Source organism: Lepidothrix coronata, unplaced genomic scaffold, assembly GCF_001604755.1.
Source record: "Lepidothrix coronata isolate B3197 unplaced genomic scaffold, Lepidothrix_coronata-1.0 Scaffold7, whole genome shotgun sequence".
Lineage (NCBI taxonomy): Eukaryota > Metazoa > Chordata > Aves > Passeriformes > Pipridae > Lepidothrix > Lepidothrix coronata.
In genome coordinates, this window is record NW_016690187.1 from 5,097,914 (window position 1) to 5,111,700 (window position 13,787).

General features: G+C 42.8%; 1 long non-coding RNA gene across 2 annotated transcripts in view; it reads left to right on the plus strand.

The window, feature by feature from the left end:
- Positions 1-1,053: 1,053 nt before the first annotated feature.
- The window catches only part of LOC108507845, a 114,161-nt gene continuing 101,427 nt past the window's right edge, over positions 1,054-13,787 (plus strand). Inside the window, exons 1-7 of one of the 2 annotated variants that reach the window (XR_001878282.1) lie at positions 1,054-1,107; positions 2,006-2,053; positions 5,074-5,233; positions 7,436-7,504; positions 11,414-11,506; positions 12,424-12,520; positions 13,534-13,699. This is a non-coding gene — a long non-coding RNA (uncharacterized LOC108507845). The remainder of the gene's footprint in view (positions 1,108-2,005; positions 2,054-5,073; positions 5,234-7,435; positions 7,505-11,413; positions 11,507-12,423; positions 12,521-13,533; positions 13,700-13,787) is intronic. The other variant, XR_001878281.1, reaches the window with a different exon arrangement.

Consider the following 13,787-nt stretch of genomic DNA (forward strand, 5'->3'; position numbering starts at 1 on the left):
AGTGAATGTGAGATACATGCTGATGAGCTGGGTGACCATAGAAGTTATTTGGCTTCTGAATGTAAATTTAACCGTCTTTTAGGTGTGACAGTGATGAATTATACACATTCGTAAAATTTTCACACCCCAACTCTTTCAAAGCTTGTAGTAGGGTGGGGACTCCTGTTATGTGGTTATCTGGTCAGCTGCCTTGAAGGAGTTAGGATAGAAAGAGCCACATTCTGCGGTGCTACTTGGGGTTTGTGGTGTGATTTTTATCTCAGCATTGTTGTGATTACTTTTTAAAGGTAAACTCTTACTACCACTGTGTTGACAAAGAGGATCTTTCTCCAGCAGAAACAGTCCCCAAAGTTATGATGCATTCTTGTAGATAAATCAAAAGTTATGCTGAAAATTGCAAGGACAGGTGAAGCAGCACAACCCTGGTTTGGACTTCCAGAAACACTGAAGTGGCTGAGGACACACACATGCTACTGTCTGTTCCCAGGTGACTTAAAGAGCTTTTGAAACCTCTGTTTCTCAAGTGTTTTCAAGCCAGGCTTCACTGTTGTTAGTGGTTAACTGAAGCAAGGCTTAGACAGCTGAGGCCTTGGTGTATTTGAAGGAGTGAAAACAATGAAATCACAAATATGTAGCTAAGTCTCCTCTGTTTTGTGTCTGTCATTCAGAATCTCACTGCCTTGGGAACAAAGGCAGTACCGAAGGCAGTGCTCCCACCTGCAAAGGTGAGATCACTCGATCGTCCTGCTCCAGGCTTGGTCCTGCCGCCCTCCTCTGATGGGTGCCAGAGCCAAGACAGCCACAGATGTGTCACCCCCGGGCTCCTGCGGCAAGGGACTGCTGAAGGGTTTGCTTCCCCTTCTGCAGGAGACGCTGCCAAGAGCTGCCCTTCACGCTGGGCGCTGTGAAACGGGGGGAGCAGCATTCCCAGGCAGTGCAGCCGCTGCCCGCAGCGCCAGCCCCGCGGCGGAAAAGCCCTGCGCCTCCCACGTGCCCCGCGAGGAGCACCCGCCACGAGGCGGGCGCGTCTCCCGTGACCGCACGGGGGCGCTGCCGGCCCGGCTCCGGCACGGCCGGGCCCTGCGGGGAGCGCTGAGGGCGGGCGGCGTGAGATCGGGCACACCCAGAACAGGGAGCGCTGAGGGCGGGCGGCGTGAGCTCGGGCACACCCAGCACAGGGAGCGCTGAGGGCGGGGGGCTGTGAGCACTGGCATACCCAGCACAGGGAGCCCTGAGGGCGGGCGGCGTGAGCATGGGCATACCCAGCGCGGGGCAGTCCTGAGGGCGGGGGGCGTGAGCACGGGCACACCCAGCGCGGGACAGTCCTGAGGGCGGGGGGCGTGAGCTCGGGCATACCCAGCACAGGGAGCCCTGAGGGCGGGGGGCGTGAGATCGGGCACACCCAGCGCGGGGAGCCCTGAGCACGGGCATACCCAGCGCAGGGAGCCCTGAGGGCAGGGGGCGTGAGCACGGGCATACCCAGCGCGGGGAGCCCTGAGCACGGGCATACCCAGCGCAGGGGAGCCTGAGGACGGGCGGTCGTGAGCTCGGCCGTACCCAGCGCGGGGCAGCCTTGAGCGCAGGCCGGGGAGGCCGCGCCGCGGGGCTGTGTGAACTTCAGGAGATGTTTCTAATGCCACACTGGGGGCTCTCGCTCACCCTGACCCCGGCCCAGCGTAGTTCCCGGCTTGCGGTGCAGCCCTTCAGGGTGACCCCGCACGGCCCGGCGCCTGCCCTCGCGAAGGTGTGGCTGCTCCCTGCGGTTTCCTGGAATCCCACACGAGTCTCTGCAGGTGCACGTGGCTTTAAAAGGGTGGTTCTTTTTCATCAGAAAGAAACGTAGAGAGCAAAGCAATGTTTGTGTCTCCGATGCCTGTGCTTGGAGGGACAGAGCAGGTTTCTTAGGGCTCAGGGGGTTTTGAAAGACCGTAGCCAAGAGGGAGGTTTGGTCTTCTGTGTAGTTATTTAACACTGTTCATCTGTTCTTGGTAATTTGATGAGAAAGAACAAGCTGTAAAAACAATCCTTCCAGCAGGCCAGGAAAGAGCAAGAGGTAATGGCATTTGAATAGAAGTCACGTCTCTGTGTCACTGTGTTTCCTTCTGGCTGTAGCACCCCCTCCTCAGGAGAGCGGGTGAGGATTGCTGATTCCAGACAAAGCCTGGGTTAGCTTGTTAGTAAAATTGTGATTACACATATCCACAGCAGAGAGGCTTCAGGTTGGAAGGTATCCCTTACTGTACACTCAGTAAAACTTTTTAGTTTAATTGCACTAGGTTGAAATAGGAGCAGTTCATAGATAAGGTTAAATATATGCTTATGATCAGCACAGCTTGTGTGGCCATACAGGGTCTGGAAACATCTATCATGCCAAACGTGTTAAAGAAAGTATGTGGCACTGGCCTGCGTGTGTTAAATTGGAAAAGAGGACAAATTTCTCACTTGAAGACACACATCACATCTTCAAGAGAATAGGAGACTGGATCGTGCTTACATCTTTTTCTGGTGTTGATACCAAGTCCAGGATACAAAACAAATGCAGAGCAAAATGAATTCTGTCGCAGCAACGGCCCTGTAAGGGAGTGGTCTAGGCACACTTCTTGCAACCAGCTTGGACGCTGTCACCACATGAAAAAGAATTTGCAGTAATAATTAGAGTGACAATGAGCAAAAAATAGAAATCAGATATCTATATTCTCTAGAGAACATGTGATTGAAATGACTACTCTAAATCATTACTTTAACCACATTGATCACATTACAGATCACTATAGGATATTCTGGTGAATTGGCCTTTATCATGTAAAGACTTCAGATTTCCTCACTGAAGTTCCCAGCCTCCATCCATGCACCTTTGTGCTCCTGGGAAACATGGCACTCAGAGCAAAAAGAACGAGCTCTGCAGCTGCCCACCTGCAGTCTCAATTAGCTGTCCTGTGTCTCTAGTGCACTCTCAATACAGTTCAGGGTGAACGTATCCAAATCAGCTCTTACCTAGATCACAGTGTCAGCCTGAATGCAGGAAGTATCCAGTTACCTTCGGGCAAGCTCCACAGTAGCTCATACAGCCTTCTGTTCAGAATAAAACCTCAGTAAGCTCTGCTCAGTCTAAACTGTTCCCAGCTACTATTAAGTTGGTCCAGGCAGATGTATATGCATTGTAAAGGAATCTGCAGTTCCCTGCTTGCCCATGACTGACTGAAAAAGAACATGCTTGGTCTCTTTGATCTCAGCTCTGTGGTTTCTGGTCATTAAAAGTGAATGTTGCTCAGGGGGCTTTTCTTGTCCTAGCCACACTGCTGCTTTGGTTTGGGTCTGTAGCCTCATGTGATCCTGACTGAACCACAGCAAAGCACACCCATACCCAGGGGAGAAGTCAAACAGCCTGCTGGAGCCTGCTGCAGCACAGTGAAGCTGGGGAAATAGAGGTGTCCATATTGTTTGTATTATATTTGTATTATAGATACTGCAGAATCCTGAATTTTCTGTCTCGTCATCAGAGTCAGCTGAGTTATGAAGACAAGTCCTCAACCTGCAAATTTCTGTAGGTTATGAGAGTCTTTCAGGATAGCATCACCCTATGTTTTTCCTCTTGTTGCATTCCTCACTAAGCACCCGCTGTTGGGTAGTTATCTGTGAGGCAAGATACTTGACCTATGATTATTTTTTTGTTCTCATCTGGTACAGCTCTTACATTTACACTCTCATGAACTTAGATGACTGTCAGAAGAGGTGAACGTTGCTGTTCCTCTGTTCTCCCTGTGTTGGTACTGCTGCTAAACATTAATGTTGCATTAGCATCTGGGGCCAATGATAGCACTGTTCCCTAGCCTAACTTCAGAATTGCTCAGGAATCCCCCTCTGGCTGGAAGCTGCCTTGGTTTGCTGCCAGGCCAGGAATGGAACTATGTCTCATCAGATAGCCCTGGAAAATATGGTGTGGTAAATCTCAGTTTTCTCTCAGTAGATCTGTTTACAGATCAACTGCTTATTCTGCTGTTTCAGGTGACCACTGAAAAATCACATGCATATGTCCTATCTCTTTTTAAATCTTCTTGTTGCTTGCCCTGTTGGTTGCTCGAATTCTTTATCCTTTGTCTGCCTGCTGTACTCAGCAGAAGAGGCAAGGCATGGCCCTTGTGAAGCCCTCAGCACTGAAGTTGTGCTCAGTACATACCATAGAGGTCAGCATCACAGCTGATGCTTGTTTTTGTTAGCTGAACTAGCCTCCCTCAGACAAAAGTGGTCCTCGGGTGCTGCTATGTAACTCTTCAGAGGTGCTGCTGGATGTGATTATTGGTTATATATATATAACTATTGGTTATCCCAGATGTTTTTTAAGACTTAGCTCTGTGCCTGATGTTAGGGGGTGTGTCTTGTGACACCAGACTGTTTGTTTTGTTGGTGTTCACAGTATTGTGGTGAGGGTACATGTGCTCCTTAGGCTGGGTGTCTTGCTGCACATGCAGTCAACAATATAGGGTTCTGTAGTTAGATCACTGATTCATGTTATATAGATTTAAGCATGGACCTCTGCAGGCCATTGGGGTTTTTTCCTTCTGTGCTAGGTAAGAAAAAAGGTGTAAAAATAAAATAAAAAAAAAAGTAAGCCAGTCATGCCAAGCTACTTCTCATTGGGTTGCTGTGGTTACACTGTGTTCTTAGTGACATCAGTGAAAGCTCAGTAGTGTTTGCATGATGGACTCTTTTGCTGCTTCTTTTGCTTGAAGAAAAAAAATAGTTGAAGGGGGAAAAATTAATTTGGCCATTTGCATCTTTCCTTCTAGTTACATTTTTGTAACTAGGTCATTTACACTGGTGGTTTACAGAGGAGCAAGTGGTGATTTTATTATTAGCTTTATATCATACAGCTACATATTGTTCTAGTTGACATGGAAACATAACTAGTTTTCCGCTATGAAAAGAAACATTTAATTGTTTCCAAACTTTGAAAACTACCCCAGATATCCCCTTTGGTCTGTCTAGGTTTTTCCACTGTTTTCAAGGCTGTTTGTGTTGTTCTTCCATTTCTTCTGTAATACAGAACAGCTGATCATCCTTGTTTATCTGAAGTCCACAGGGTTTAAAAAAAGTGACAGGAAAAATCCATGGAAGAGAAATCTCTTGAGGCTGTGAAATAGAAAGACACCACCCTCTGAAGCTCCTGAAGTTTCATAGCATACTTTCCTTGATTTTTATGCTCTTCCCTGACATCTGCTCTTGGTCATTCTTGGTAAGTGGACAGGTGCTGCCATGTCTTTTAGCATCATTCCTACCTTTTTTTTTCTGTCTGGTCTTGAATGATGCCTGCAGACACTGTAAAGCAGGTACTATTTTATTAGTACTCATTTCTGTTGTACTCTTTCTGATCACTGTGAATAATAACATAAAGAGTTACTGCTGCTGTGTTGTTCTGTTGCAGAACCGGGTGTCTTTGGGTGTTCCCACAGCCAGCAAGGTAACAGTGAGTGCAGCAGGGCTCAGAGCCAAGGACTATGTAGTTCACCAGTTTCAAAAAGACAAGCTATGATATCTGATGCTTAAATAGCTACACACAGTACAAAAAAGAGGCATGACTGCAGTATTTGTGACTTGGAAAAGGAAAAGAAAAATTAAACACAGTATTACCAGCACAATTCAAACTCCAGCTGGAGATGGATTCAAAAGGCTAATCCTTGGTAGGGGGCAGCACCTAAATTGTTGATAAGAGTCACAGATGAGTTTTTCATATCGGAGATCTTTCTTGCATATGAAAGAATGATACTTACTGGTTTTGAACCTTATACAACCTGTTCCTTCTGTCATAAAAATCTACTGGGTAAAGGATGTTTAAGTATCTGAAAATTGTTGAAAGAAGTGATTCCTAGTTCTGTTGCGAGACATGGACTCATAGACTCATCACTAAATCTGCTGCTGATCCATGCTGTAGCAGGACAGTGTTGGTAATAGCATATCCTCTTCTGCAATCTCCAAGACCTTTAATGCAACAAACAAATAAATCAGTACAATGTTTGCTATTAGACTTGTAAAGTTTCAAGATAAGAATTTCTCAGTCTTTATCAGTGCAAAATTGCCATCTCTCACAGATTTTTGAGTAGGAATCAGGAAGGCCTGCCAGCCTTCAAAGTTTCCACTGAAAGTGCAGAGGGTTAGGATAGTCAGTGATCTAGGCAAGCTCCTGCCTGGCGTGGGGTTGGGCAGCAGCCATCTGTTGTCTCTCTTCCCAGCTGAGTACCACAGCCTTCAGGCAAGTGGCTCTGCCAACGAATACAAAATGCTACTTTGACCCAAAGAATGTTTTGTCAAACATGGTTTAATTGCTGCATTCATGCATGTGCACACATGTACAGAGGCTTTTTAAATAAATGAGTGCTCTCTGTAGGAAATTTCTGGACAATTCTGGTTAAGTGAAGGTGACTAATTGGATCAATTCACCCACCACTGGAAAGTGTGAGCCTTGTACTTGTACTTACCCAAGTGAACAAATTAGTCCAGGAACTAAATGAACTCTGCATACCTTGTAAAATCTCTTGATTTGAGATTTTGCTGGGGTATTCTTTTTAACCACTTTATTACAAAAGTGACGTGGTATCTCTGGTGATCACATATCATCAGTGCATCAGTTTCATGCTGAAAGAACTGAAAACAGCACTTCAGCAAAAAATGGAGATATTTTCTAGCAACAAGACAGAAACTGGCAACACTTCAATTTTCTGATAATTTATAGGTTTTATCTCAGAACAAAGTCAAGACAACATATTACTAAGTGACGGGTTTTGTTAAGAGTTTTTTATTATAATAAAGAGTGGGTTTAGGTAGCATGGAAAGCCTTCAGGCATGCTCAATATAGAGCAATGCATATTTCATATGCATGTTTTTATATTACTATATTTCCTTGTATATATTTAACAGATTTAAATCCCAAGTCTACTTTCCCACACTACCTGTTTCACATGCAACAAGCTGTTTCCAGCTTCTTCTCCTCCAGTTCTGTTGCTGGGACAGCTTTCTGCTGGGACAGCTTTCTGCAGCCCCTAAACATATCACTAAACTTTACGCTATTGTTACCGTTACATGATGAGTACGTTTTTGTGACTTAAAATCACATGGCTTAAAGCCACATGAACAAGCTCTTTGTGAGAGTCTGATTAGTTAGCCACAGGTGTCAGTGCTTTAGTTCCATATACTGGCCTCCATTACAATTAAATAAAGTAAGGAAGGGATTAAGTTAAAAGGAAGTTGGAAAGACCCAGATAGGTGCAACTGACAGTTCTGTTTGTCATAATAATTAACTTAACTTGAATCACGTAATGGGAACTACCTATAGCATAACCAGAAAAACAAAAAGGCTGACTAGTTATTGAAAAATAATTGGATCTTCATTAGCCTCTGAAATGTCACAAATAACACAGAACACTTCTGGTTTTATTTTAAGGTGAGAAAGGAAGATTAAAAGATTAGTTTTTGCTACATTTGGCCTCATCTGGATTTTGTGATATTAAAGGTTCGTTATCTTTTTTTCTTTGCAGGTTTGACACTCACATCCATTACTTCTGTTCTTTTGCAAAGATTAGATTTATGAGAATAAATAGTTTTAAATTCACTCCTAAACTGAAAATTTGAATTTTTAACAAACTAGGAAGTTGAGACAAAAATAATTTTATGTTTGACAAAAAGGACGTTTTTGTTATAAATTTGATAAAGTTAAATTTTTAGGTTAAACACTGTTCCAAAGCAGTCCAAGTATTTAATTTAAAAATACCAACAGATTTCATTTTTTCAGAATCTTTCTATACACAACAATTTGCCAAAGTAGACATATTTACTGTGAGTGGAAGAGGATATTAAGTTCAAGTACTTCATCTATCTAGAGCAGACCTAGGCACTGAGTGTTTCATGTTCTGCATGTTGAAAAGTAAGCCAAAACCAGCCATGTTGCCACATCTAAACCAACTTTTCAGGGAAAACCATTTCACGAGGTGCCTGAATTAGAGTTGACATTCGCGCTGTGTGCAGCCAGGCTGACTTCCTCTCACCTCCTCCAGACTCCTCCCTTTGCCACCTGACTTCCATTCAGGCGCTGTGCAGGTTGTTACCCTCCCCTGGGTGTCATCCACCAACTGAACAAGACATAGCCCGTATTGCCTTCCAACTATTTCCCATATTTGTTGGATGAGCCACGAGCAGTCAGGTCCTTAGGAGCACCCAGCATTGACAAACACGTGTGCACAGTCAGCATCGTGCCTGCCCTCCTTCCAGGAACCGGAAAGCAAACTCATAAGGTGTATTTCCAACCGAGGCATCTGAAACGTGAGAGTGAAGTGTCTTTGTCCACTCCCGTGAAAGAACAACACCTTCCTTGTGATCAGTGATAGTAGAGCAATTGCTGTATTTAATGCAATATATGAAAGTCATAAAATAGGAAGTAAAAACATGAGAAACAATAATGAAGTTGATCTGAAAATTACAGTATAAATTATTACATTAATACGAGGAATTTTTACATCAGATGTGTGCCTGTGGCTTACATATGGGAGGAGGAATAACATAAGTTTGGAACCTATTGGAGAAAATATTTTAATGATATTATATTATTGCAGAGAGATGACGAGAAAAAAGAACTTGAGATGTTTCATCTTAGTGAGAGGGTACTATAAAAAGAAGACTAGACCAATAGTCTAGTCATATAATAAAGTATGATATAATGAATTAGTTTGGCATTGTAAGAGAAAGGAAAATATTATTAATTTGTGAAGCAGACAGTCATCTTTGCTGCAGAATTAAAAGTGAGAAAGCTTTTATAAATGCTACCCACTCGATATAACACCTCAACAAAGCTCAGCTATGAAACCAACTTATTCTGCTGATTATTGCTGTTCTAGCCATCTTTCCTGCATGTAAACCATTAAGTCAGCCAGTTATGAAGCTGTTGAATGTTTCCAGAGTGTCACTTACCAGAAGGATTTGATAACTTACAAAGAAATGAACTGTTTTGCTTTCTGGTCTAGATTAAGCACTGCTAAGGCACCACGCTTTGTGACAGTTTCAAATGTGCATTATTTTTGGTTCTTGTTTCCCCCTCCAAGTATTTTTACAATTTTTATCCAGCTCATTTCATCTACATTTTTAATCTGCATGATGCAAATCAATTAGACTGTAATACTGCCTAACACCTTTTGTAGCACAGGAGAAGAGAAGGCCTGTTTTTAATCACCGATTTGTTGTATTTGTTTGGGTTCAAACAAAGTAGAAAGATGACAATTGCAAGAACTAGCAGCTCTGTCTAGCAGGTAAAAAGGCCAACTCTGAAAGCATACAAGACAAAAAGAAGTCTTATCAGAGTTTCTACAGAACTTCAAACACCTCAGCTTTCCTCACATACCAGCACATGGAGAGAGGTCTCTGGAGATCAGCTGAAGGCCAACAGGGTCCAACTTCCAAAAAGAATTTTCACAGGGAAGAAGGAGGTTGAGATATTTGTTACAGTTGATGATGCTGCAAGTGCCCAGCACTAAGTGCTGTGGAAGGTAGTACATACCAATCCCTCACACTTTCTGGTTTGTGGTGGGAAGACTTTCTAGTTTGCACAAAAGTAAGCAGTGCTTCTGCTGGCCCCTTTCATCACTAGTTCAAGGAAGCTACAAATCCCCAAGGAGAAACTCTAAAAGGAGGACTAAGGAGTAGTAAATTAACAACAACACATTTAATGTAGAGCAAGATTCATTTATTGCCTGTCTATACTGAACTCTAGGAGTCTTTGGGGTCTGGTTACTCAGTTTCTAGTTTGAAAGAAACACAGAATATTTGCTCAGTGTAGGTGTTTTTATTCTTATAAAACCAGTGATCCTACATTTGTCATGTCAATGGCAATCTTGGTCCAAACATTAACGTTCATTTCCTGTGGAAAACCCACATCCCAGGCACTGATCCTGTCTAGGAAGAACAGAGCACCCTGGTGCTTGTTCCAGCTTTCAACACAAGTTGCTGCATCACAGGGAAGAGCATGAATGTGGATAAATCCCACCCAGAACATGGCATAGTCCAGCCAAATGTTACCTTGTGTTTCATGTTTCCCAATTGTGTCACATTTCCCTTTACAGGAGGTGGTCATCTAAAAGTACTACCTGATGGAATCATATAATTGTATGAGATATTCCATTTGCCTTAAAAACAAGGTCTTGCATTTTGTTTAATGAAGCAGTTCAAACAGAAGTCAGAAAAGAATGAAGAAGAAAATCTAGCAATGAAGAAACAGAGAAGTTTTTGTTCAACTGTAACTTCATAACCACTAAAAAATGTTCATTAAAATATAGAAACATGATTGTGGTTAAGACAGCTCACTATGGAAACAGAAGAAAAGCTACATTTGAAAAATTGAAAAAGAAAAGAATAGTGAAATTTCGACTAGTTAATAATCTCTTACGTCATGGAGGCATCTGCCACGTCACCTCAGCTGCAATTGCTAATGATTCCCAATGAAGTTTTGTCCCTTGAACTCTTCCTTGCTCTGTCCCTCTAGTAAGCAACAAAAACTTTTGAAATGGCTTCAGTGACAATTTTTACAGTGCTCCCCACCCCATCCCTGGTTTCTAAGATCTTTTATCAGTAACTGTTATTTGCTCAAACATACCACAGTTCCTCACCATTCCTTTTTTTCTATAGAATAGAAAAGTGCCCTCAAGTAAGACTGTTCTCTTATCAGTCACAAAAACATTCACAGAAAATGATAACAAAGTCATGTAAGTGCTGACTGTCTGTGTGTAGAAGTGCCCAAGTGATGCTCAGGAATCTGCAGGATCAGCAGAGTGTGGTGCTGTGTATTTCTAATTATTTTCTCATTCCCTGCAGCTCAAAAATTTCCTGAATTTCACCTCTACCCCACACCTCCCTCCCAGCCATAAACCTGCATTCAAAATATACATTAACCTTCCCGGGAGTACAGAGGCCTCACAGCCTAGCTGTGATAGAAGTTATCTCAAAGTATCTTTCACATGATCAAGCAAACATACAGTTTGCAAATGACAACAGTAGATTGGTTTTTGTAATGCATAAATCCATCTGCTATACACTGGCCTGCTTTGGTTTGGATTTCGTGTTACAACTCTTGGATATGTCATCTGATCCCTGTTTGTGCCTCTCCTAGAAGCAAAGCTATTTAGTCATGGTTCAAACTCTTCCCACCCCAGGGAAAATTGGTGCATTTTCTGGTTCATTTTTCAGAACTCACTCCCCATCACATCCCCAACTTTTGTCTAGTGAAAGGAAGAAGCCCGTCGTGTCTTACCTTCCAATGTACTTTGCCTCCAAATCTCCTCAGCCCCTCACACACATTCCTGCACTTTGATGCAGATAAGTGCACCTGTGAATGCCCACTTGTGCAGCCAGAAACTCACCATCTCTGTTTCACAAACAGGCTGCCAGATCTCCCGACTGGGTGAAGAGAACATCAGAAGAGACTCTTCCTGAACCTCACCAAGCAGTGTGGCCTCATAATTTGGCTGTCCAGGTAACATACTCAGTTATGTTTTTAAACTCTCCATTCTAATGAGCAGAGTTCTGAGACCAAATCCTTTTGCCGTTGCTTTTTCCATTCTTCCCAGAAAGTGGCACAATTTCCTCTTTATTGCATTTTCTGGGTTGTACAGTGACTTAGAGTTTGCATCTTTCATTTTGGTACTGCTGTGATCTGACAGAACACTATAGTTGACTTGTATGGGTAAAATTTTTTGGAGTGCTGATCATGTAAAGGCGCTCTCCTAGTATCAGGGAAAAGCACAGACCTCTAGGTTCTGGAGGGCAGCACAGGACAATGGAAATTCCCTGAGGTCTGGGCTCTGCACTCATCAGAACTAGCTGCTATATGGACCATATGGAGATAGGTATAAATGCCATCTCTGCAGGCATTTAGTATCCACTCCTCTCTGTAGTGCCAGATATAAATTATGAGAATATCATTGTCAGTAAAATCTGTACTGAAATCTCACTTTGGTCTTCACTGTATCACTATATCTGCTGATTTGAGTGCACCTATTACCCTGCCAGAAAATTCAAAAGGGGAATCTGGCTTAGAACAAAAAATGAAAAGGCATATTTATGTAACATTTAGCTCAGGAAAGGCTGCTACCTTGTTAAGGAAAACCAGAGAAAATGAAGCACTGCACAAGTAAAAGAAGGTATGAAAAAGTAACTACTGAGAATTAAGAGAAGTTCATAACAGCCAGATAGTTTGGGCAAAATAATTTCTAATAGGATAATTAATAAACATCATACCAAGAATTACTAAAGTGTGGGAGCAAACACAAAATATTGCTATTTCCATACGTGAGATGATCGTTTCTGCTGTGCTCTCCCATAACCTTCACTACTCAGCTATTTCAGCAATTGCTACTAATTTATGGCAGAATTCTGCTCCGGTCATTACAGGCTGAATGTCTCAAGGAAAGGCTCGTGCGCTAAGAGGAAATAGTCCAGGTAGATGCAGAAGACCTAATTATGGTCAACCTAACTGCCAGAAATGGAGGTGAGTTGGAATGTCCACAGTGCAATATTCTATGGTGACACAGATTCACAGCCAGCTGTGGCCAGAGGTTGTGGATACAGGTCTAAAGCATCTCTTCACCCAGGAGGGATAAACTTGAGGAATAATTTACTTGAGCTGCTTTTGGATTGCTTAAGAAAAGTGAGTTCTTGGTCCCAGTATATAGGAATTGTCAAGGAAAGGAAAAAGAAGAAACAATTGATTCCTGATTAAGAGTCAGACACATGATTCACAGGATATCTGAACTACTACTTACTATGGTGGAAAAAATTGCCCTGTATGATTATTCACACTTTGTACAGCTTGTACAAGTGGATGTGTGGATCAAATCTATTTTTCATCATGGAATCATGGAACATATTTCTCTGATCAGGCTGCACTTGATGGGCAGAAATTTGGTCATTTTGCAGTGACACCAGATGTGATCTTTGACCATTTTTTATCCCCAAAACACCAAGTAGTGAAAAATTAGGGGAAAAATCCTAGACAGATGTCCGAATACTAAAAACACCTTCAGAAAAAGGATATGTCATCAGATGCTACTTTTACTTAATGCAGTACAATTGTATATCAACAAAGAGCAGTTAGAACCTGCAAACATTAGCAAACTGAGAATGGGAATATTTCTTTGCACCAGAAAATGGGCAAGAGGGCAAAAGGTAACTAAAAGAGCTATGAGATTTGATGTACTGGGAGCTGCTGCCACTGCAGGAACATGGATTAAAGGGCTGTGGGGTTTGACTTCACATCTGTGTAGCCCAGAAGATGTATTCCCAGCTGTGAACCAGAGACACATGCTGCCAGGTGTTTGAGTTGCAAAGCGAAATTTTGATAGCAAAGAGTCAGAGTAGTAGGTAGTAGCTGAGAATGCTGAAATAGCTTTAATCTCCAGCAGCTTTGTGTGTTGACTAGCATTTAGTGAGTGAGAGTGTTGAAGGGGTGCAAAGAAAACAGGATTTGAAACTAGGACGAGTTTTTTGTTTAAACATGTACAGGAGTTGCTGTCAAAGTTGTTACAGCTACCTTCTGCAAGTAAGTAACTTTGCTGGAAGTGAAAAAGTGATTGGCAGTGTCTCTGAGCGGCATCACAGCGGCTCTAACTAGACAAACAGAAGAACTGTCAGACTGTAACGGTGGCCAGTGAGGAGGGGAGCTGAGAACGTAAGCGTTGGCGTGAGCACACAGGCTGTTTCTGAAGGGCAAAACACAGGGTCAGAGGGGAAGGGTTCATGTTGTCTTCACTGCTTTC